Raw genomic sequence first — 23,628 nt, forward strand, 5'->3', positions numbered from 1 at the left:
CCCACTAACAGGCCCAACAATTACCAACAAGGGAAGAAGCCACAAGGAGGCCCAAGCTATGAGGGCCACTGGTTCACTAGGAGACCAACTACTCCTCCTGCGCCTTGTTACCTTTGCAATGGGAATCATTGGACGAGTGACTGTCCAACATTGAAGAAACTCACTTCCCTCATCGCCAAACTTAGCGACAGTGAAAAGAGTGATGAGGAGAAATCCACAGCGGTGCCAAGAATAAGCGCCCTCCAACTCATCAATGCCATGGTTAAGAAAGAGGCCACATCCAAGCGGCCCACCAAAGCCCACAAGGGGATGAAATATGTAAACATCACCCTTGGCGGGAGGCCGACCCAAGCCTTGGTGGACACTTGGGCCACCCATAACTTCATCTCGCTTGTGGAGGCAAAGCGACTCGGCTTGACCACCACCAAACAGAAAGGGTGGATCAAGGTTGTCATCTCAGGGGCCAAGGCAGTAGAAGGCATGGCTCGTGGGGTAGATCTCCAAGTTGGGTCATGGAAAAGACCCATCAATCTATTTGTACTACTTTTCGATGATTTTCAGGTTGTCTTGGGAATGGAGTTTCTTGCACAGGCGGAAATGGCGCTCATGCCACACATAGACAGTCTGCTCATCTTGGATGAGCGTTCTCCTTGCATGATTCCAGTGACAACAGCCTTGAAGGTACATGGGAAACAGCTGTCGGCCTTGCAATACTATCAAGAAGTAGATACCCACGAAGCTAGCACCGCGCCTACAAGGAGGACCCCATCTCAATCATCTAACATCAACACTAGGACGGGTTGGGAAGTCATCACCAGGAAGAAGTCTCCCCCAAAGTCGTTCCAACATCAGCACCAGTGCCAGTACCAATGTCAGCAATAGCACTAGCGCCAACATCAACATCAACAACGGCACCAATGTCAGCGCCACTAGCCAACAACACAGAAGACTCCTGAAAGATCCAAAGCCATCTCCAGCCACAACCAGTTCCACTATGACCATCATCGGGGAGAGCAAGTACCACCAAATCCACTTAGGTACCATGTCTGCCACTACAATGATCAAACCAACCCTCATAGGAGCCTTGTGAGGAGCAACCCTTGGGAAAAAATCATCAGGGGAACAATGCCCGAAAAATTCAAATTTTCATTTTGACCTAGCTCTGGCCAAAAAACCTTCTTAACACCAAAGCAAAACAACCAAAATCCTACCTTGAAGCAGTCAGGCAAGGACTTAGCGTAGGGACTAGCCATAGGTTTTCCCACCATCCAGAACACCCTAAAGACTTCCACCCATCATCATGCCCAGGCCTTGGAAGAGATAAACTTCGTGGAGCAGCTAAAGAACCCTCCTTCATCAACAAAAGATCTAAGCATCAAGCAAAAGCTAGTCTTCGAGGACGAAAACTGAATTGAGTGGGGGAGACTGTCACAAGTTTTCTCTTCGCCGCGCCATCAAGTGCCATCCATCGTGCCTACAACCACCACTCTAGTGTCCAAGTCTGTGTCATGGGTGGGCTATGCATGTATTTTTGTATGGGGGGTTGCCAATGGCATTCTTATAATTACCTAGTATGATTTTTCATCATTTTGATGTATCTTTATGTCATTCCCCCAAAAGCTTAACGCACTCTTTGAGGGGAGGTAGATAGTCAAGTGAATCAAGAACATGTAAAGGTTAAGCATGAGATCCCCTCGACACTGAATTGTGTACTTATGCTTGTCATCCATTAATGCATTACAAATTGCCTTTTGTCTAATTTGTGTGCCATCTTTGTTGTCTTTTCTTGTGTTGTTGCTTGTTGCTTAAGCTTATTTGTCACATTCGAGTGCTGCACGGGGCCCCAACGACTAGCTCCATGACAATTTGTTAAAAGGGGACACCACCCCTTTCCCTTTATATGTACATATAAAAGATGCTTGGGAATGCAAAAGAAAAAAAATGCAAATTTTGGTTTAATTTATTTTAGGCTTTACTTCATTTTATTTCTGATCTTATTTTACTTTATTTATATTGCAATCAAATAAAATAAGTAAAATTTAAAACAAAAATTAATCATAATTTACACCTAAATCATTTGCATTGCCATAATTTTGCATCAGTGCAAATTCATTTCTACTGCAACTGAACGCAGCGTTAACTTTGAAATTGGGGTGCAAATAGATTGGATGACTTGGTAAATGGCATATTTGATCAATAAAACCGACAAATCCAAATTCAATAAGAATCCGTTGATTTCTGAGATTATGATTTGAATTTAAATTCAAATATTTTATTGGATATCCAATTCATAGAAAAATAACTTGATGATATAATATAAATAATATATTATAATATATAATATAATATATATAATATTTTATAACTAATGAATCGGATTGAGTCATGACAAATTGGACCAGGATATATTTGAATCCAATTTTTTTAAGTAACCGGATCGACTTATTGGATGCCATTTGATTTGTTAGGATCAAAAGAGGAATCCAAATCTAGTTCTTTTGATTTGAAAAGAATTTGATCCCACTTATTTGCAAATTGCAACCCTATGTTGATCTTACATATGAATCGGGCTAATTACAAATTTACAATAGAGTTGCCCGCAACCTCGCTCCTCTGGTTCTTGGTAATTCGGAGCCCCATGAGTGTATTTCTCATGCCTACCGGTGTCAACGACATTCAAAAATTTGATTTCGAATTCAAGATTTGACATTAATTGAATCAAATTTAAATAATTCAAATATCTGATCAATCGAATTCGGAATCCTACTAATATCGAATAGTTAATTGGATTCAAATTGGGATATGACCTGATTCGATTCAATAAATATCTGAATTCAACTGATTATTTAATTCTTATATATAATATATAAAACATAAATGTTTTATAACATATGTATATATAATAATTTAATTATATAAATAATTTATATATTTATGTTTTATATAAATACAATATTTATTTTCTATATATATTAATTACCTAAAATAATTAATTGGTTGAATTCGAATCAAATCGAATGTTCAAATATTTAATCAAATTCAAATTCAAATTCGAATTTGAATACTAATTTTCAATATGCATCAAAGATATCATATTTTCTAATTGGATTCAAATTTGGACATTGCCTTATTCCATTTGAATTTGATCGGTTTACACCCCTAGTCCTCAACGAGGGCATGACTACTCTATATCAATGATGAATTACAGCCATACATCGTCATCTTGAATTGTGAGATGTGTGGCTACTATCCACCACGGGTAGAGTACGGATAAAACGGTTGAATAGGAAACCTTGGTTCGTTGACCGCCTTTGTTGTATTCTAGACATTTAGTTGGCTAAATGAGATTTGGCTTGTTTGGCTTGAAAGGACATATGTGCGTGCGAGTTCCTGAACATCTGAACCTGGGCTTCATCCTCGGGATGCACATTTTATGTTCTGAACAATGTTGATAAACCATTTTTTTTAATTCCACCATACCATGGGACTAACCGCTCAATAGCTGTTATATATTTTAGGGATAAGTAGATTGTACCCTCTCACACAAATCAGAAATTACAACCACCTCCTAATCTACTAGTAGCCCCCTATAAACCGCATCCTGCTTGTGGATTTGGCATCAATCCACGGTCAAGATTCAGTCCACCCCTAGAAATCTTAGCTCCACCCTAGGGGTGGACTGAACGATTAAAAGCCCTATATTTTACTAGCAAGACCTTTGATGCATGGGTTTTGTTAAACGAAAGCTAAATAATACAGACACACAAGAGCATACAATTGTTTTATATTTTAAATTTTAAGTAATTAATAATTATTTATATTTTATATACACTTTTTAATAAATTTTTATAATACAATAATAACAATAATTAATTTCAGCTAGGATGGTTCATCAAATTGATGAAACGAATGAAATCAACCAACCCGACCTAACTTGAATTGAGTTGATTAGTTTTCTAGTATTTTTCTTGTTAGCTTCGACTCAGAAATTTCCCAACCCGACCAAGTTGGGTCAGTTTTGGTTTGGCCATTTTTAAACCAACCAAATTTGAGTCGGTCTAACCATAAATATATATATATATATATATATTAATATTTTATATTTTAAATATAATTTTTAATACGGGAAAGTGGGAAATTCCATATTTCTTAGTCCAAAATATTTTATATTATAAATTTAATTTATCTATTTATTTTTAATAATACTACTGTAGTTTTTTAAACTTAATTTAAATTTTTAAGTTTAAACCTTTTGAACCAATCAACCAAACTGATACAACCTAAGTTGGCCGATTTTTACTAATGGTTAGTTAGTTTTGGGTAGACCTGTAAACAAGTAGGGTCGGGTCGGGCTTTTCCTCTTTATAAATAGAAAATGACCAGGCCTAAGCCCAAGCTCAGATTGACTATCAAGCCTAGATCTTGAGACCAAGCTTGAAGCCCAATCTAGACAAATATTTTATATTATATTAATTATAATTATTATATAATATATTATGTATTATTAAAATATATTATATTTGTTATTATATATAATATCATCGCAATGAGCTTATTTGAGAAAGCCTGAGCTTGGCCCAAAAAATATTAAAGCCCAAGCCTAAGCTTGTTGGCTTAAAACGTTGTCCAAGCCCAATTTAGAATGGGTAGGGCCAGGCCAACATGTTGGGCTACTCAACCCGTGAACAGGTCTAGTTTCGGGTGACCAACTCCCCAACCCAATCAAGTTGGTTTGGTTGACCAAATAGCCTTTATCTGAACCGAAATGACCCACGAACACTTCCAATTTTAGCTTATTTAATAGTCTAATATCTAATAAATAACAATAGCTTAATATCCAATAATTATTGAGAATTTATAACAAAAATACACAATTATTGAAAATAAATTTATAATAAAAATATAATGAATAACTAATAAATATACAATAAATATAATGATTATGAAAATACAATAAATACAAAAAATATATTAAATTAGTCAACAAATAGCATAATATCAAACAATAGTTTAATCTCTAACAAATATTAATCAATAAATTATAACAAAAATATAATAAATCCAATAAGTACAATAAATTAAATTTAAAAGTTTAAGTAATAATATTTTAATCTCCAATAATTATTGAAAATTTTCCGTTAAATGAAAAAACAAAAAATAGATTTCTACATAATTGTTAAAAATATATTTATTATAAATACAGTAAATAATTACTAGAGATATACTATATATTAATTTTAGCATATACAAACATATCATAAATATAGATAAATATTTTAAAATTAGTTATTTATGATATTATTTAGTTATTCAAATAATGTCATTGTTTATATTTTTAAAATGTTAATTATTTATTTAATTTAATAATTTATAAAATTATAATTTATACAACTATTATATAATTATGTTATTACCTTTATGAAACATAAAATTATTATTAATTCAAATATTATGAAATCTACTATAATTAATTTTCTACTTGTAAGAAATTTTTTAAATTTATTACATAATCTCGTTAGTTTAACTATTTAACATTTAGTTATGTTAAATATTTTGTTATTTAAAATATTTAGTTATTTAAATATTTAAATAATATGTAAAATATTTAATTTTTTATTTAAATTTTATTTGTTTTAAATTTATTACGTAATATTTAATATTATTGTTAGAGTCAACTATAGAAGGGTAGTAAAGTCTTTTTACTTTATGTTATGTGCTGGACGTAATTACTATTATGTTCTAATTTAAGTGATGTGTCCCACACTTAAGTGGGGGCACAACAGTCATTATGCTTCTTATTTAGAAAACTATAAATAAATTTGGCCAGCTAGAGAGAAGTGTGTTCTCTAGTTTGAACCAAATTTTCTTCTACCTATTCTTCTCCTCTCTTCTCTTCTTCTCTCTTCTATTATTCTCTTTCTCTCTTTTCGTCTTTTATTTTGAAACTGAAGCATACACAGATCTGAACTTTATCATGGTATTAGAGCCAATATAAATTAGTTCAGATCTACCCAGATTTCTGCGCCTCTCAATCTAGCATTTTGTAGGTTTCTCTTTAGTCACTTGGAGTTTGACAAAAGAGGTGAAAAGGAGTGGTCGTTTTTTGCTTCTAAGGTTTTAATGCCTCCAATTGGTTGTGCTGTGGTGGTTGGTAGAAAACCCTCTAATTGATGAATCAAAGAGAGTTGTTTACAGTGGTTTACTAGTCTAACAGGTTTGAGTCAAACTAGTGTGATTCAGATAGGTGGGTTGCATGAGATTATAATGGGAAACAATTTCTGATGTGTTTCAGACCTAGTATCCCATGTGTGAAGTGTATGTGGGTGATTTTTTGTGGTGTCAAAACCGGAGAAGAGTGGTGATTACTATTGCTAAAACTTGTGACAATAAATGGTTCAGCAATAGTCAGTCGTAGGAGTGTAGTGTGGTGCTCATTAGTAAGGTAGGGTGACATATTAGTGTGAAAAGAAAAAGAAATAAAAAAAAAAGAATTTTTTTATGGCAGCTATGGGAGACAGTAATGAGCACAAGTCTATTATGATTCCCCCTATTATTTGAATGTGTCGATGACCACTATTAAACTGAATGGAGAGAATTACGTGACTTGGGATAAATCTATTGTAGTTTTTCTTAGAGCTAAGAAGAATGTGAAGCATGTGAGAGAAGATAAACCCTTAGTTGATTCTCCGGAGTATAGTAATTAAGAATAAGAAGATACACAAATTATGACTTGGTTATGGAATAGCATAGAACATAAGATGAGTCTAAATTTCATGTTCTTAAACACAGCCAAGGAGATTTGGGATCATGAAAAGAAGCTTTACTCAGGACAAGACAATACTACTAGAGTATACTATGTCTATCAAGAGTATTTTAATTTACAATAGGGTAATCAAAGTCTTGAAGAGTACTATGCTAGCCTGAGGAACATTGGGAATGAGTTGGATGTGTATCACCATTTCACATATAATGTCAAAATTCAACAACAGTAGAAAGAACAACTTGATGCAACCAAATTTTTACTAGGATTGAAGTCTAAATATGAATCGATGAGAGCACAGATACTAGGTGAGTCTTCCCTTCCCTCTCTTGAAGTGGTGTTTGCCCATCTCCGGAGGATTTTAGTTGGGCCTACGAAACACCCCACCATATCAGATAGGTCTACCTTTGCAGTGACAAGAGGGGGAGGTCATGGTAGTAGGGGAGGAACTCAGGAAGTTTAGCCAGGTGGTGGTGGTAGACCCATGTACAATCGTGGTGGTTGGCATATTGGAAGTCAAGATTCAGGGGGAGCCCATGGTAGGGGACATAGCAATGGTCTAAGAAGGTGAAAACACAGTGGCATGGAATGATATACTATCAATTTTTGTTATGATCTACATGGCCCACCTTCAACCTGGGCAAATCATGTAGTGGCTAGTGGTGGTGGTATGAGACAAGAAATTTAGCAAGCCGATCAAACACTTCATACATTTACAGATGCCTTCGGGCAAGAGATAATGAGTGTTTTACATGATGAGTATGAGCAGTTGCTCCAGGCTACTTCTCTACCATCCAAACAATTACGTTATATAATTATTTAGCCATTTTTATTAAAATATTTAAGTAATCCTTTTTTAGTTTTAAATTTTTATTATGTGAATAACGTTTAAATAATTGTCATTTAAAATTTTAAAATATTATTTATTTATTAAATTGCTTAATCCATGAAAATATTGTTTTTTATGTTTATACTAAATATTTTAAAGTTATTACATAATTTTATTATAATATTTAAATAATTCTTAAAATTTTTTTAATTCAAACTTTCCTTAGATAGATATAGATCAAAAGTGGGAGAGGATAAATACAAATTAGAGATAATTTAGGAGAGAAACTCTCTACCTAATTAGAGATCATTTCAGTTAGAGATAAATAGGAATTAGAGATAATTTAAGGAAAGGTGGGGGGATAGTGGTGCCACCTAGCTAAATATTATCAAATCAAATATCTCTTCTTTTCTTGATAACTAACTCCCTTGCTAGGTGGCTTAATGGGTAGGCTGGGTAGGGAAGAGGAGGACAGAGAAAGGGAGTGAATGGGAGAGATGGATAAAGGTAAGGGAGAAAGAAGAGAGATTTAAGGAGAGAAGAGAGAAAGGGGAATGAGAGAAGAGGACTGTGACATGGGGCCTAATCGCTTCATAATATAGTACAAATGTATACATATAGAAATGGAAGGCTAGAGTAGACAAATTCCCATGCATATTTTCACCGAAAGTATAATGCAATGAGTAATGGACCACCCACGAGGTAGGGTAGGGAACGTTCATTTCATATCATCGATATACTCAACCGTGGAGCTGTCGGCATTCATGTGATATCAACTTTAACAAAGTTTGAATTTAATTTTTATTTTGTAGAAAGGTTCTTACTACTTTGGAAGCATGCAAAGTCTTTTACTAGGCTCAATGTTGAACAATATTACTCAATGCAGATGAGAATGTGTGGGGTCTTTTGAGCATACTTCAAATATTCATTGGACGTCTCTTTTATATGGCCATGTCCCAAACCATGCTAGTCTGGGTTGTGCTGTTGCTTGCCGCCTAACTCAATTTGTTTAGTTGGTTTGTTAGGTTGTAGTTTTTATTTTACTTAAGTTATGTGCTTAGTTTGTTGCCTTGTGCATTTGACAGTTTTATCTTTAATGGAAACCTTAATTACAAAAAAAATATAGATCAATCTTAGGCCTCATTCAATTTTCGGTAAGTTACTTATTTGGGTATATGTGTTTTCTAGGAAAGAGATACTTGGGTAAGTGCATTTACCCAGGTTTTTTTATTTCCCATGTAAGTAATGCAATGATCATTTTATTCATAAAAATCCTTTATTAAAATGGACATTTTTGTCTCATTCAAGTATTGGCAACTTTTCCCTCAAGTGGAAAAGTTATCTACCCACCTAGGAGATGGATACCACTTATCCAGAAAAATAAATTTTCCTTGATCACCACATAAATCTAATAAAAAAAAAAAACATAAATTTCTTAGTCAATAGTGAGTCAAAATCTCATAGACAAACTTTTTCCCCTCTCAAAATCCAAAAAAAAACCAAAAAAAAAAAAAGAATGTTCTTGAATTTCGTATCAATGATTGTCTAATACCGAAATTTTGCATGGAACCCCATGCAAACCAATGTTAGGAAATTGAAACTGTTAAGTGCAATAGGTTCTTTATTTTTTTCCAAGAAAATTGTTGACAACTATATGATTGTCGTGACTCGATTAGAGCCAATCATCGAAGGGCCAATGATGCATCATGTGGCGAGCAATGGGACAATGGATAGAGTGCAAGTCAGTCAAACTAACAACACATTAATGATGAGTGAAAGTCTAAATCAACACAGAAGCCAGACAAAGAAGCCAAGGAGTAAACTGCCACCTAATTACTGGTTCACTCACGCCAGGAACCTGAATGCATGACGAACCGAGAAATGTGTGCAAGGCGGAGACCCATGGTCACATCCCATTCACATGCATTTAATGGGTAAACTGAGGTGGCATGGCACATCAGAATAAGCAATTCAGAAAAGGGCTAAGTCCATGAGGGACCCTAGGGAGGGCTAGAATGTTCACCAACCCCTTCTCCGACATGTACAAATAGACAAACAAGGGAAAGACAACGAGGGCCACTATAAATACCCCTCTTATGAGTCATTAAAAGCATCAAGAGTCTAGTAGTTGGGGGATATTAAGGAAAAAAGCATGAATATCTTGTTGGCCTTGCCCTACAGGGTCTCTCCCGGTGACACCTCAATGTAATCACAAATATTTGCTCTGTTGTAGAGGGACCAAGTCGAGCCGTCTTACTCGACTCTGGTTCCAAACGACCACTCAGACCCAGCCACATAACCAAGATCAAGATCCGACCCCACAATGATAAAAGAGAAGATATGATGGCCTCAAACTCGAATAGCTTTCAATTCTCTCGATATGTAAACTCAATCTCTTTTTCTACCAAACAAAAATCTCTTATTTTTCCCTATTCTCCTATATATACTTAACAAATTGAATAATTAATGAAGTGCATGCCCCAAGGCTCAGATGAACTAATAGAGTATCTAATGATGCGCGATTTGTTCACTCCCTGTTGAAAGGTAGTTCGAACGTCGAACTAGCTACGTGGTTGGGTCGATTTGCAAGGCAAGAGAATTGAAGTGATCTAAGGTGCTTTATTTGGTGTGGGCACTCAAATGTTTAAGTTAGCGAATGAGGTTTGAGAGAAATGATAGTTTTAAAATGGTAGAATGTTATGTTGGATAGTTTTGTCTGTCCTTAGCTTCAATCAGAATGATGTACATTATGAATTTATTGTAAATGAATAAAAGTATATATTTGATTCATGTTCCCTTGGTATGTTTCTGTATAATACTCTTATACTAGACACTTAATGAGACTCGTGTTAGTTTATAATGTTCACAGCCAGTGGGTTAGTCTAGGGAGACCTATCATGATAAGGCTGACACTGATGTGCCACCAAGTTAGTTGGGGTGGCCTGCCTCAACTACCAGGGTGAGACCCTAGGCACATGCAGTGTAGGATCAATTGAACCTTTGAACCGGACCAGATTTTCAGCATTGCCCTACACCTTTGAGATTAATGGGCAAAACTGGAAAGTTACACCCGACCCCTAAACTCGATTATGATACAGCACTAGGTGTCGGATTGGGTTGTCTTTGATGTACCAATCAGTGAGATCCTTAGCGGGGGTCAAAACCTGGGTATGTTGGAACAGTTTGAGAATTGATCTGAGTGGGTGATCATAGTGATAGGACCAGCACCTTTGTCGGACAAAGGTAATGATCGAGGATGCACTCTCTCTGATGGAAACCAAGACTGCTGACAGCCGATTTCAATCGTTGAAATTTGTTTTGCAAAATATATTTTATATGAGATATAAAAGTATATATATTATGGTTTATAAAATGTTTGTAAAATGTTTTAATTCCCAGCATCCATATAAGTAAAGAGTGCAACACTGTTCCTTGCAGCCGAGGAATAGGTCATCTCTTGTCGGGCAGTGTATGATCATTATAAGCTGAGAGGTTGAGTGTAAGACCATTGAGGATAATACCTAATGGGCTAATCTTGCATCTGCCCACAGTCCCTGGGTGTTACAAAGTGACTTGGCCCAAGGACCACTTAGGGTAAGTGTTGGGCTCATAAAGCCCATTTGATGGGTTTTCAGGGGGTGCACTGTCCATAACAGTGTATTCGGTCAGGCTTTGTAACAAATGCTGGGCTGAACCCATGTGACTGATGTATAGATCAATGCTTGGGTCCTACGCCATATAAGGAAGCCCAACTGGGCAACGATTAGGAAGGCTAAGTGAGTATTGGAACTTAATGAGCCTAAAGCCCATTTCGAACTGGACTATTTAATTAGTTAAATATGGGGCGAATTCTGAGATGGATTAGCAGATAGGATAGGGTCTTAACCCTATCCACTCAGAGAGTCCAAATTTAAATGTGATTTGGATCTAAAAACCTCCTAATAAGATTAGGAAAAGGCTGATCTAATCTGCAGATAAGATAATGGCTTATCCTTATCATCTAAAGGGATGTCTGATCCAAATATAATTTGGATCAGCAACTCCTAATTGGATTAAGAGCCGGTCCTTTAGGGTTACAAAAAAAGGAAGGGGCGGCAACCTTTAGTAGACACATATTCATATCCTCTTTAAAGCTGAAATCATAGAAGAAAGAATTAAGCAACCCTGCAAAATTCTTTCTTGCCACCTACCTTGCCAGTTCGATCTCCAGTTCAATGAGAGAAATCAATATTCGATCTTGATATCAATTCCTTGTGAAGGGACTGATAGGAACTGATAGGAAACTGTGCTTGCGTGCCATCCTGCTAATTCTTGCGAAGGACTAGGTTCTTGGAGAAAAACACCGCTGGTTCTACTCCATCCTACATTGCGCCATCTTCAGTGGGAATAGTCTTTTGATCCTTCCTTGAGCATGAACACCTCCATTGGGAGATATTACTTCTCCGTATCAGGTATAATTCTCTCATACTGCTTTTGTTCAGATCTGATTCAATTTATGGTTCAAGATTGATCATTGAAAATATGATTTTCTAAATAGGGAATTCGATTCCCAGTTGAAAGGAAGAGAAAAATTTTTGAAATTCGCCCACTTTATTCTGCAAGATTTGGGCGTCCATACGATGGATCTCTCATCCCTTCATGTCAGAGCTAAATCGTGCATACCTCGTGAGGTTGGAGGCGAAGCCTTTATATAGGCAAGCTATCATGAGGCTCACGATGCGTGTTCGAGATCATCGATCCGTCTAACCCAGAGTCAGTTCCTCACTTGAAGATGAACTCTAAGTTGATAAGGCTCATCCAGGTCCATCCGATTTGGGCAAGGTAGAGATAAGATCCAATGACATGTGTTGTGATCTCAAGGAGATTAGAGACAATTGGCTTGCTTCTATATTGAGGCTACGTGGAACCTCGAAAGGTTAATGAGTGTGGCGAGCTGCTTGGGCCCCGGTCTTAGCTGAGTGACCCGAGGTGACTATGACTATTGAGGTATCCTAAAATGTTGAAGTGTTACCAAGTCATTATGTCGCTCCATGTATTATCAAGTCATTGGACGGAACAAATTATCCCTCATCAATTGCCCCCCACTTCCAAGCCCGACGTAGTCAACTCGGTGCGGAAGTCTCAACGAGATGAATGGGTTTAGCCCAATCTTTGGTTCAGTCAAGGTCCAACTGATAGTTTAGACCTGAATGACTCAACTGTTTGATGTTAAGGGGCGAGGTCGCGTCACAGGCACGCACGGACGTCAAACAATACTTTGCAGACATAAAAACATGCTCAACCGAATTCAACCTTGGAATACGAACAATTATACCCCTGGGAACCATTGGTTCTATTCGATTTGGACCGTCCATGGTCAATTAAGGCAACTATAAATAGGCCCCTTGGGGACCCAATTACTTCATTCCATTTTGAGCTCCGGTGTGTTTGGAGGTCGCGGAGCATGTTGTCGTTGGTGTCGCCAGTTCGATCGGCGAGGTTAGTCTTTCCATCTTTTATGTGAGTCATCTTCCTTTGCTCATTCCTTTTCCTTGTGTCTTCATTCCTTTGATTATGTCGAGTAGTGAGTCTTGTGGGGAAAGGGTCTAGTCCGATTAGGTCGAGGAGAGGGCCTTGGTCCAAGACCAACAAGGTTCCCACAAAGGGGCTTCATCCTTCCATCGGCCATCTAGGCCTAGAGTGCTAGACCACTTTGGTCCCACCGAGTTGTCTGCCAAGGAGATTCATAATCTAGCAGCTCGATACAAATTCCTAGACCATTACGGCTATTCCCTTCCTATCGATGGTTTTCCTTGGGAGAATGACGAGGACGGACAAGGTCATCTTCAAGGAGGCTCTAAAGGCAGGTCTCTGATTTCCGTTCCACCCTTTCATTCTTGAGGTATTGAATTATTACAATGTTAGCCTCTATCAACTGCACCTAAACTCTATCCATACCCTGGTCGGTACGATTTCCCTTTTCTTTCACCTCAACCTTCCCCTTGACATCAAGACCTTCACCGACCTCCGCCAAAATCAAACAAAATCCTGCCAACACCCTAGGCAAGGTCAGTTACTACTTGTCTTACCGACTCGGGTACAAACTTCTTTAAGGCTTCCCTTCTAAAGTCCCAACCTAGAAAAGCAAATAATTTTTTCTTGTGTTGTCTGGTAGGTAGCCCTTCTTGACACACTGAAAAGAGGGAGTGAAAGACATCGGGGAGGACTTGAGCGAAGCAGGTGCAGGCCAGGATGTGGAACTTAGTGGACTGCAAGTTGGATCTGAAGGACTTCTCAACCGAAGAGAAGCCAATCTAGGTTGGATTGAGTCCTCCAGGTAGGTCATCGTCTCGGGTTCTGGTGTTTGATTTCTTTTCTTCTTGTTAAGTTTGACTAACACTCGAACTTCTTGTGCAGGTGACATGTCAGGCGTTACAACTCCGAAGCTCCTACAAAGTATGAGGAAGAGGAAGAGGAAGAGGAAGGTGTCTCACCGGGACGCACCTTGGGCATCCATTCCTGAGCCCACTACACCAATTGCTACCAAGAAGTCCCAGTGATCGACATAGTTAGGGAAGATCATGCGGAGAGGCCTTCACAAGAGATCGAAGTGGTCCAAACGTTCGAGGCACGCTTTCTGCATCTCAGGGCTCCAACGGATGAGGAGGCTCTCGAGGAGAGGCGGACCATTGTGGACTTTTGGACCACCCTAATCAAAAGCAAGGAGGCCATCTTCCCCAAGGAGATTACCAACCTCTCAGAGTTGTGATCCGACGAGCTTAGCGCCAAGACCATGCGCTTCCTCATGATGGTGAGTTTCTACCCTCCTCACTGTTCTATTGTTGAGTTGTAGTTTTGTACTTAGCTTATTTTTTCCTTTGTAGATGAACACCATGGTCCACTCCCTAGTCAAGCAATCTGAGCAGCATCTGGTGAAGGTTGACAGTGTCGAGGCAGTGGCAAGTGATTATCAGTCCTGGGTGGAGCGAGCTGTTGGTGTCATCGGCAAGTTGGAAGACGAGCTAATGAGCAAGAAGAACCACGTTGGGGAGTTGGAGCTTCACGTTGAGAAGCTCAAAAAGGATCTTCAAGAGAATGATGCTCACCTCATTGAACGTGAGGTCCAATTTCTTGACGAGGTCCAAGCTACCAAGGCTCATGCCGGCGAAGAGTACAAGATCTCGTCGAGCTATCTACAGGAGGGAGAGGAGTTCAGCACCGTAGCATTTCGCCAAGGCTTCAAACTCTATCGAATGCTAATGAGGTCGGTGCTCCCCGAGCTCAACCTCACACCCATCAAGTCCTTGGCCTGCACCAATAAGATGTCTGTGAGCGTTGGAAAAACCAATTCACTAGGCACTTGGGTTGAAAATAGAATCGCCACCCATCAGATTAGGAAATGGAAGTGATGGGACCTCCGAGAAGGATATCAAAGTTATTTTGGTTCAATAGTAACTCCAGTCCAAGGCATCAGCTAAACCAGTTTAGGTAAGACTCGAATGGGAGAGGGAATGGATTAGGCACCCCTCTCCTGGGTCCAATAGGTGGGGCCCACATGATGTTTTAAGCGAGCATAATTACAAATACATGATTAAAAAAGCAACAATGATAAAGAAAATATCAAACCAAAAATAAATTAACGAAGAAGACGTAATTTATTTAGTACTTCTTTCTTTTCTTTTTTTATCGGAGACATGCGTCCTTCATCAGCTCAAAAGGATGTTTTCTTCCTCGCAAATCAATCCCCTTTTGGACGTAGGGCCTGATCAAAAGGGTGGAAGATTTCACCCCTTTTCTATCGGAGTCCCCACCTTCGAGAGAGGAAGCTTAAACCTCTCGACCCATTCAGGCAAACATTTCAATTCATATACACCCGATTTTTCAATTCAAACACCCATAAGGTCCCATGTTTAATCTCTTCGACAGCATAGGTCATCAAATTGGAAGCTCAAATCAGAGTTTTAAAAAAGAAGATTGCAGCAATCTAATCTATAATAGACAAAGAATAATCGAATATCTACTACACCCATCAACAACTGAAGAAAACAGTATGCCAATCAAGTTCATTATATAAACAGTTTTGAATCCTACGAGAAAGAATCTATTACACCTCAGCATCACCATGGTATTATCAGAAAAAAGAGCAAAAGGAGTGACTATAGCAGATCTGGATCGGTTCTAGAAGTTCTACAAGAACTGATTCTGTAATAACTTCATTACCAGCTCCAGATATTCCTCTGGTTCCGATAGTTCACGGTAAAAAAGAAAGAAAAGAAAATTCCTAGAAAGACATGGAACTTACCTGGACTGGGTGTCTGCCTGAGATTGAACACTGCAACACAAGGGAACCGGAAGTCTATTCCGATCAGAGATAACTTGCAGCAATAGGGAATGTCCTACTTCGACGACAATCTGAGAAATATGAAGCAGACTACACTCTCGGATTTGGTCTTTCTAACCGGATACACCTCCTCGGCAGTTGCGACGGTCTTCTTTATCTTGACAGTAGGACTGTACGGGCTTACAACCGGGAGCTAACAGAGAGCGCCGTTGCTTGGTATGGTATAGATTGAGTTCAGAATCAAGAAGGGGTCGGGACACCTGAACTGCTACTATGGTTAGGAACTCTGTTCAACCGGGGAAAAGAACCAAAAGGGTCCCCCGATCCTTGGCTGCGAGATTGGTCTGGAGTTTAGCCTGAAACGGAGAACAGTGATTGAAAGCGATCCGAAAATGGACGCCGACAGGGGAAGGAGAAGAAAGGAGGGGAAGGAGGTAGAAGAGGAAAGAGAAGAAGGAGATACAGAGAGAGAGAGAGAACGAGCGAGACGGTCTGATCTACCGCCGTTGCAACTTGCAACGGAGGTGACGAAATGGAGGGAGAGAAAAAAACTGGGGGAAGAAGAAGAAGGAGGAGGAGGAGGAAGAGGAGGAAAAAAGAAGAAGAAAGAGGAAAGAAGGAAGAGAGGGAGAGGGAGAGGGAGGCCGGAGATGATTACCGCCGCTGTTCGGGTATCACCAGTTGGGGGTTGTCGCGGCTCTCTGTCGTGAGGAAGGGGATGGACTACAGTGAGAAGGAAGAGGGAGTAGGAAAAACTGGGGGAAGAAGAAGAAGAAGGAGGAGGAGGAGGAGGAGGAGGAGGAAAAAGAAAAAGAAAGAGGAAAGAAGGAAGAGAGGGAGAGGGAGAGGGAGGCCGGAGATGATTACCGCCGCTGTTCGGGTATCGCCAGTTTGGGGTTGTCGCAGCTCTCTGTCGTGAGAAAGGGGATGGGCTACAGTGAGAAGGAAGAGGGAGTAGGAAAAACTGGGGGAAGAAGAAGAAGAAGAAGAAGAAGGAGGAGGAGGAGGAGGAAAGAAGAAGAAAAAGAAGGAGGAGGAGGAGTAGGAAAAAAGAAGAAGAAAGAGGAAAGAAGGGGGAGAGGGAGGCCGGAGATGATTACCGCCGCTGTTCGGGTATCGCCAGTTGGGGGTTGTCGCAGCTCTCTGTCGTGAGGAAGGGGATGGGCTACAGTGAGACAGAGCTCAGATTGGCTTTTATAAAGAGGAAGGGGTAATTTTGTAATTTCAAAGAAAATTAGGGGTATTTTGATAATTTTCAGAAAATGGGTCAAACCGGTTTTAGGAGGGCACAACCGGGTCGATGAGGGTGAAATCGGGTCTTCAGTTCAATGGTGGGGATTTTGGGGCCATAAAATGGAGGGTTGAGATGGGTTTGACCATGGAGTGGGGTCATGAATGTGCGGGCTAGTGAGATTGGTCGAAATGGAATCTTTTTATATAAAAGGGTAAATGAGGGTATGTTTGGATGGACCTATATAGGACAGATTTGGAAAGTGCTCAATTCAACTAATTCGGAGCCTTGAAACGGAATCTATGTGTGATTGAGGGGGCAAACAAAGGCCCTTTTGGGTGAAATTTCACAGGATAGGGTTTTTGGGCAGTCAGAGGTGATTTTTGAGGTTAGATTGGGCCAAATGGGTCCGGATCGGGCGGAGTTGGAATTCAATTAATCTGATGCCCTTAAATGGAATCTAAGTATAATTGAGGGTAAATGGAGGTGTTTTGGGCTTAAATTTCATATGTGAATATTTGGAGGTCTACGGGAAATGATGGTGAGGTCTGATTGGTTGGGGGGGTGTAAAGATCGTAGACATTTAGGTCAATGGGATATTTTGAAATGAAATCTTTGTTTGATTAATGGGCAAATGAGGGAATCTAGAGTTAAAACTTTATAGGCAAGTATTTTTTATGTATCCAGAGTTTAATGGTGCAGTTTGATCAGTTTAGATGTATCAAGATCAAGTAAATCTAGGTTCTTAAGTGTTTAGGCTAACGAAAGCGGTCTTAATGGAATCTTCATTTGATGAGGGGGTAAACGAGGGAAAATTGAGTTGAAATTTTACGGTCAGGTGTTTTAGGAGGTCCTGAGTTTGATGGTTGTATCTGATCTAATGGTTGAGGTGTAAGTGGGGGTCGATCGGAGATATCAAATAGGTATTGGGTAGGTTCAACAATGGATTTGAGGGCTTTTAGGGCTAAAAGTTGGGTTTCCTGGGTTTTATGGGTGTTTCAAGGAGATTGGGGGGGTCTGATCGAACGTTCGGGGTGAATTGAGGGTTCAGGCGATAGACCGAGTAAAAATCGGGTGTTGACAATATTAGATTGAGTTGAGCTGGAGCCAGACTCCGAGAACGAGGAAGACAGGGTTGGCGAGGAAGCTACAATTGGAGCCGACGTGGACATTGCTGGAGACGATGCCATTGAGGAAGAAGCCGCTAATGGAGTTGGTAAGGGGGACGAGGAACCCCAAAATGTCTGAATCTTTTGCCTCTTTTCTTGGACCCCCATATAAATATGTAAAGTGTCAAGCCTCCGAGCTCGGTCTAAAGGATCTTTCTTTTTTCTTCTTCTTTTTTTTTAAGAACGATAATGTACTCTTTGCCCATGTTTAATGAAGTAAACTTTCTGCATATTTCGCGTCAATATTCTTTTAGCACTTTTCTTTAACGTGAAACTTCACAAAAATATTTTGAGTGTAGGACAATCCCGAGGTGCCTAGCTCCCAAAATGACTAGGCATAGTCGGGGATTAACCCAAGGTGCCTATATGATGAAGCAACTAGGCATAGTATGGGATATAACCTGAACTGCTTATATGCCAACTAAGCATAGTATGGAATTAACCTGAACTGCCTATATGCCAAAGCGACTATGCTTATCGAACTACCGAGGTTGTTACCAAGTCAACATAGGGGGCCTTTAGGCTAAAAGTGACTTGGCATCACCTTTGAAGTATAATTTAGCCAACATGCTCTTTAGGCAGGATGGCTCGACCAAGTCACCAAGGTGGGTGGTCTTTTATACTTAGCAAAATTTTTAAGCACTTGGTTGAAGTTGTGGATGCTAAACTCTTGAGCTCATATGTAGTACTTCCTTAGATTATCCGCATTTCAGGCATGGGGCACCTGCCTCCCCTCCAGTGTCGTCTCAAGCTCATACACTCCTTCATTGATCACCCGTAGTACTCTGTAGAGTTCTTCTTGGTTTGGCCCTAGCTTACCTATACCGAGCTCAAGTACCATAACTTTCCGAAGTACAAGGTCACCAACTCGGAAGTGGCATCTCTTGACTCGGGCATTGTAGTACCAAGTTACTCATTGCTGGTAGGCCACAATTTGGATATAGGCCAGGTCTCAAACTTCTTCCAACAGGTTGAGGTTAGTCTGCAACTCATTGTCTTTGGCCTCCTCGTCATACGCCTCTAACTGTAAAGTGGGAACTTTGATTTCGACAAGGATGATGGCCTTCATTTTGTATGTCATATTGAATGGAGTCTCTTCAAATTGTTTCTTGTTATCGGATATCAACACCTTTGGGAGTCCAAATCTGCACACTATGTTCTTGTAGAAGAAATCTCCACCGACTTTGTGAAGTAGTCAACCGCCATGACCAAGAACCTCCTCTGCCTGGTCACAAGTGGGAAAGGACTAAGGATGTCTATTTCCTACTAGGTGAATGGCCATAGACTAGTCCAGTACTTGAGGTTAGCGGCGAGCTGGTGGGGTATGTTAGCATGCCTCTAACAATTATCACACCTCCAGATGGGCTCGAGCTGCCTTCATTGTAGAACAATAGCAGCCTTGCCTTAGCGCCTTTTGGGAAAGTGCCCTACCCTTAGGTGTCCTCCACAAAGACCTTTGTAGATCTCATATAGCACATGGCTTGCCTCCAAATGACGTAAGAAACACAGATAGGGGAGCATGAAAGATCTCTTGTATACAACTGCTCGCCAATGATGACAACGAGCTGACTGGCACTCTACCCTCTAAGTTGCATTGCGGTTTGCTCGTAGGGTCCTATGGTGCAGATAATCAATGAGTGTATCCATCCAGCTCATTTCTACTGCCAGAATAGGAGCAATCTCTTCTACCACCCTATCGATGCTAGGTTGTGGCAAGTCTTTGACATAAACCGTTCTCCTTGTGACATCGGTTGTGCTAATCACATTGGCCTCTACGTTCTCAGTCCTCGGTATTTTCTAGATATACCAAGAGTGGAAGTCAGGTAGGAGCTTTGTCACCTTGGCCAAATAAGCCGACATGGCAGGCTCCCGAGCCTCGTACTACCCATTCACCTGGTTCATGACCAGCTAAGAATCACTTCATACCACAATGTGCTTGGCACTGACCTCCTTTTCCAAAGTCAACCCAACTAGCAGCGCCTCGTACTTCGCCTCATTATTTGGCGCTTCAAATGCAAGCCGAAGGGCATACTCCAGCTTCACTTCACTAGATCAGTAAAGTATCACCCCAACTCCTCTTCCACACTAGTTAGACGAGTCATTGACGTGGAGGATCTAGGACTCCTTATCCCAGGCTAGGACGGGTGTCGTGCTGGTTGATGCCTCTGATGTACTAACTGGCTCAGCCACCCTAGGGGTTGGCATGCTGAACGTGCACTCGACGACAAAGTCTACCAGGACCTAGGCCTTGATTGATGGGCGCGACTCAAACTGGATGTCATACTTGCTCAACTTGATAGCCCATTTCGTCAACCTTTCCAAGACCTCAGACTTCTAAAGAATGTGCCTCAGAGGTCGATTAGTTAGAACTATGACAATATGAGCGTAGCTTTTGAGCTGCCAAGACTAAGGCAAAGGCCAAATTCACTATGTCGGGATACCTAATCCCAGTTGCATGTAGAACTTTGCTTATGTAGTAGATGGGTCGTTGCACCCTATCTACTTCTCAAACTAGTACCGAGCTCACTACCTCATCACTTACGGAGAGGTAGAGTTTCATCTTGTCTTTGGGTTTAGGTCAAGTCAAGAGTGGAGGTGAACTAAGGTATTTTGAGCTCGTCGAACGTGAGTTGGCACTCCTCGATCCACTCAAAGTCCTCATTGTTTTTTTTGGCTTTAATAAATTGTAGACACCACCCAACCCAATTAGACATAAATCAATTCAAGGTGGCAATCTGGCCTGTTAACTTTTGTACTTCCGTAATTGACTTAGGTAGTCTTATGTCTATGATTGCCTAGAATTTATCCGGGTTGGCTTCGATGCCACGTTGATGCACTATATAGCCAAGGAATTTTCCCAACGTGACCCTAAAGACACATTTGATCAGGTTGAGTTTCATGTTAAATTTTCTTAAAATTTGAAAAACAAAATTTAAATCATCAACTAAAGAGTTTTCAAACTAAGTCTTCACGACCATGTCATCAACATAACATTCAACTTTATTTCCAATAAAATGAGAAAATATTTTATTTACAAGTCATTGGAAAGTTGCTCCAACATTTTTCAGTCCAAAGGGCATTTACTTTATAATAGTATAAGCCCAACTCGATTACAAATGCATTTTTTTCTTGGTCTTTTGGGTTCATCTAAATCTAGTTATAGTCGGAGTAGGCATCCATGAAGCTCAACAACTCATGCCTTGAGATCGCGTCTACCAGGTGTAATTTTGGGAGCGAGAAACTGTCCTTTGGACAGGCTTTGTTGAGGTCGGTGTAGTCGACCCACATGTGACACTTGTCGTTTGCTTTTTTCATGAGCATTGTGTTGGCTACCCAGCTCGAATATTGAACCTCTCTAACAAAGTCTACTACGAGGTGCTTCTCGATCTCCTCTACCTCTTTGGGGTGAGGTTCCTTTTCCTTTACCTTGTTGGTCTGAGTAAAGGGTCCACATTAAGTTTATGAGTAATTATTGAGGGGTCTATGCCAAGCATTTCTATTGCTAACCATGCAAAAACATATAAACTGTGAAGTAAAAAGTTTACTAGTTGCGATTGAAGTGGTTTTTCCAAGCGAACTCCAATTTGGACTGTCTTCTCAGGCTCAGCATCAAAGACCAAGACCAGGATAATGTCCTCCATTGGTCGAGCTCGCTCGTTGGTGTTCTTGAGGGGTGGCTCCAGGTCAACGTTGTCCGCTAGTTTTCCCTTTCCTTCAACTTTGCGGTGTAGCACTTACGTGACTCCAACTGGTCGCCTCATACAACCCCTACTCCGTACCTCATCGAAAACTTCATGAAGAAGTAATAGGTCAACACCATCACTCGAAGTGCATGTAGGATAGGCCGACTTAGAATCATGTTATAGGGGGACTGGGCCGTGACCACCAAGAAGGTGTGCTCAAATCGGATTGAGTTGGGCTCCGATCCTGCTACAACTAGCACCTTGATTAGGCCTAAAGACCTCACCACGTCTCTGGTAAAGTCGACAAGTGGTACATCTGTTGGTTGCAAGTCCTTCCTTTCCAACTGCATCTTCTTGAAAGCCTCCAAGAAAATGATATAGACTGAGCTTCCAGAGTCAACCAAAATCCGCTTTACCTCAAAGTCATTAATTATCATCTTGACAATGAGGGCATCATCATTTGGATACTGGATCCCACGAGTGTCATCTTCGATGAAGTAAATGACTTCCTCCACATGAGGGTGCTTCGACGGGTTTTCATCTTCGTGCTTGAGCTCCCGGACTGAGTTCCTCCCTGCCACGTTAGTACAACTTTCCACAATCGAACCTCCGATGATCATGTTGAGCACCCCGCGAATAGGCTTCTCTAGTGGTGGTAGATCTTGATGTGGTTGATCCCTGTCCTAGTTCTTGCTAGACTCTAGCACTTCTCTTGGCTGATCTGCAAGTCGAATTTGGTCATCGTGCTTGATAAATTACTTTAGATAACCACGACAAATCAGTTTATCGATCTCATCCTTCAGATTACTACAACTCTCTATATCATGGCATATGCCACAGTGGAAGTGACAGTACTTGTTTAGGCTGCAATTGGTGGGGTCGCCTCTCACTCTAGGTGGCCATCTCACATACTCGGTCATCTTTATCTGCATCAATATCTTGCCCCTCTTTGCATTCAGGGTAGTGTAAATCTGATTCTAGACTAGAGGAGTTTTGGATCATCGGCCTGATCTGGAACTTTGGTGTGGAAACCTACTCCTTCTTCTTGGCGACCTGCTTCGCCTACTATAGGGTGACCAGCTTCTCTTTGGTGACTTGCTCTTACACCAATGCTTGCTGCTCCTCGCTTCTTCTTCAACGCACTTCCTTTTCTCAGTTAGCTCTAACCAGGATCCCAACGCCTCCTTTGCCTTAGTAAACTTGTTGGCCTGGTGGAGAAACTCCTCCATAGTGGATAGAGGGTTCAACTCTACTTCCTAGTGCAAGCCAGGGTGGCAAACATTGTTGACTTCTATGGTGAGTTGAACTACTAGGTTGAGGTTGGGAATTTGGAGGCATTCCATGTTAAACCTCTTGATGTAGTCTCGGAGCATCTCATTGGGTCGTTGAACCACGTTCAATAGGTAGGTTGCTGACTTAGGGCACCTCTTGCTGGTGGTAAAGTGCATTGTGAACAAATATGCAATTGGTTCAAACTCTTTATTGAGCCCACTACTAGTCCTGAGTACCATATCCGAGTTGTACCTCGAAAACTTGTTGGAAAGGTCATGCAGAGGCTCGCGTCATTTGCCCCTTGAAGCTACATGAGGGCCTAGAAGATGTAGATGTGATCTACAGGGTCCGTCGTGCCATCGTA

The 23,628-nt window shown here is 40.3% G+C and overlaps 1 long non-coding RNA gene across 1 annotated transcript; it reads right to left on the reverse strand.

The window, feature by feature from the left end:
- Positions 1–9,985: 9,985 nt before the first annotated feature.
- On the reverse strand, positions 9,986–17,061 carry LOC148878837 (uncharacterized). Its single transcript, XR_016104026.1, has 2 exons — positions 15,871–17,061; positions 9,986–14,877 (listed from the first exon to the last, which is right to left on the reverse strand). It is a non-coding gene; the product is annotated as an uncharacterized LOC148878837 (long non-coding RNA).
- Positions 17,062–23,628: the final 6,567 nt, after the last annotated feature.

Source organism: Nelumbo lutea, chromosome 1 (genome assembly GCF_056320005.1).
Source record: "Nelumbo lutea isolate HS-2025 chromosome 1, American lotus-T2T, whole genome shotgun sequence".
Classification (NCBI taxonomy): domain Eukaryota; kingdom Viridiplantae; phylum Streptophyta; class Magnoliopsida; order Proteales; family Nelumbonaceae; genus Nelumbo; species Nelumbo lutea.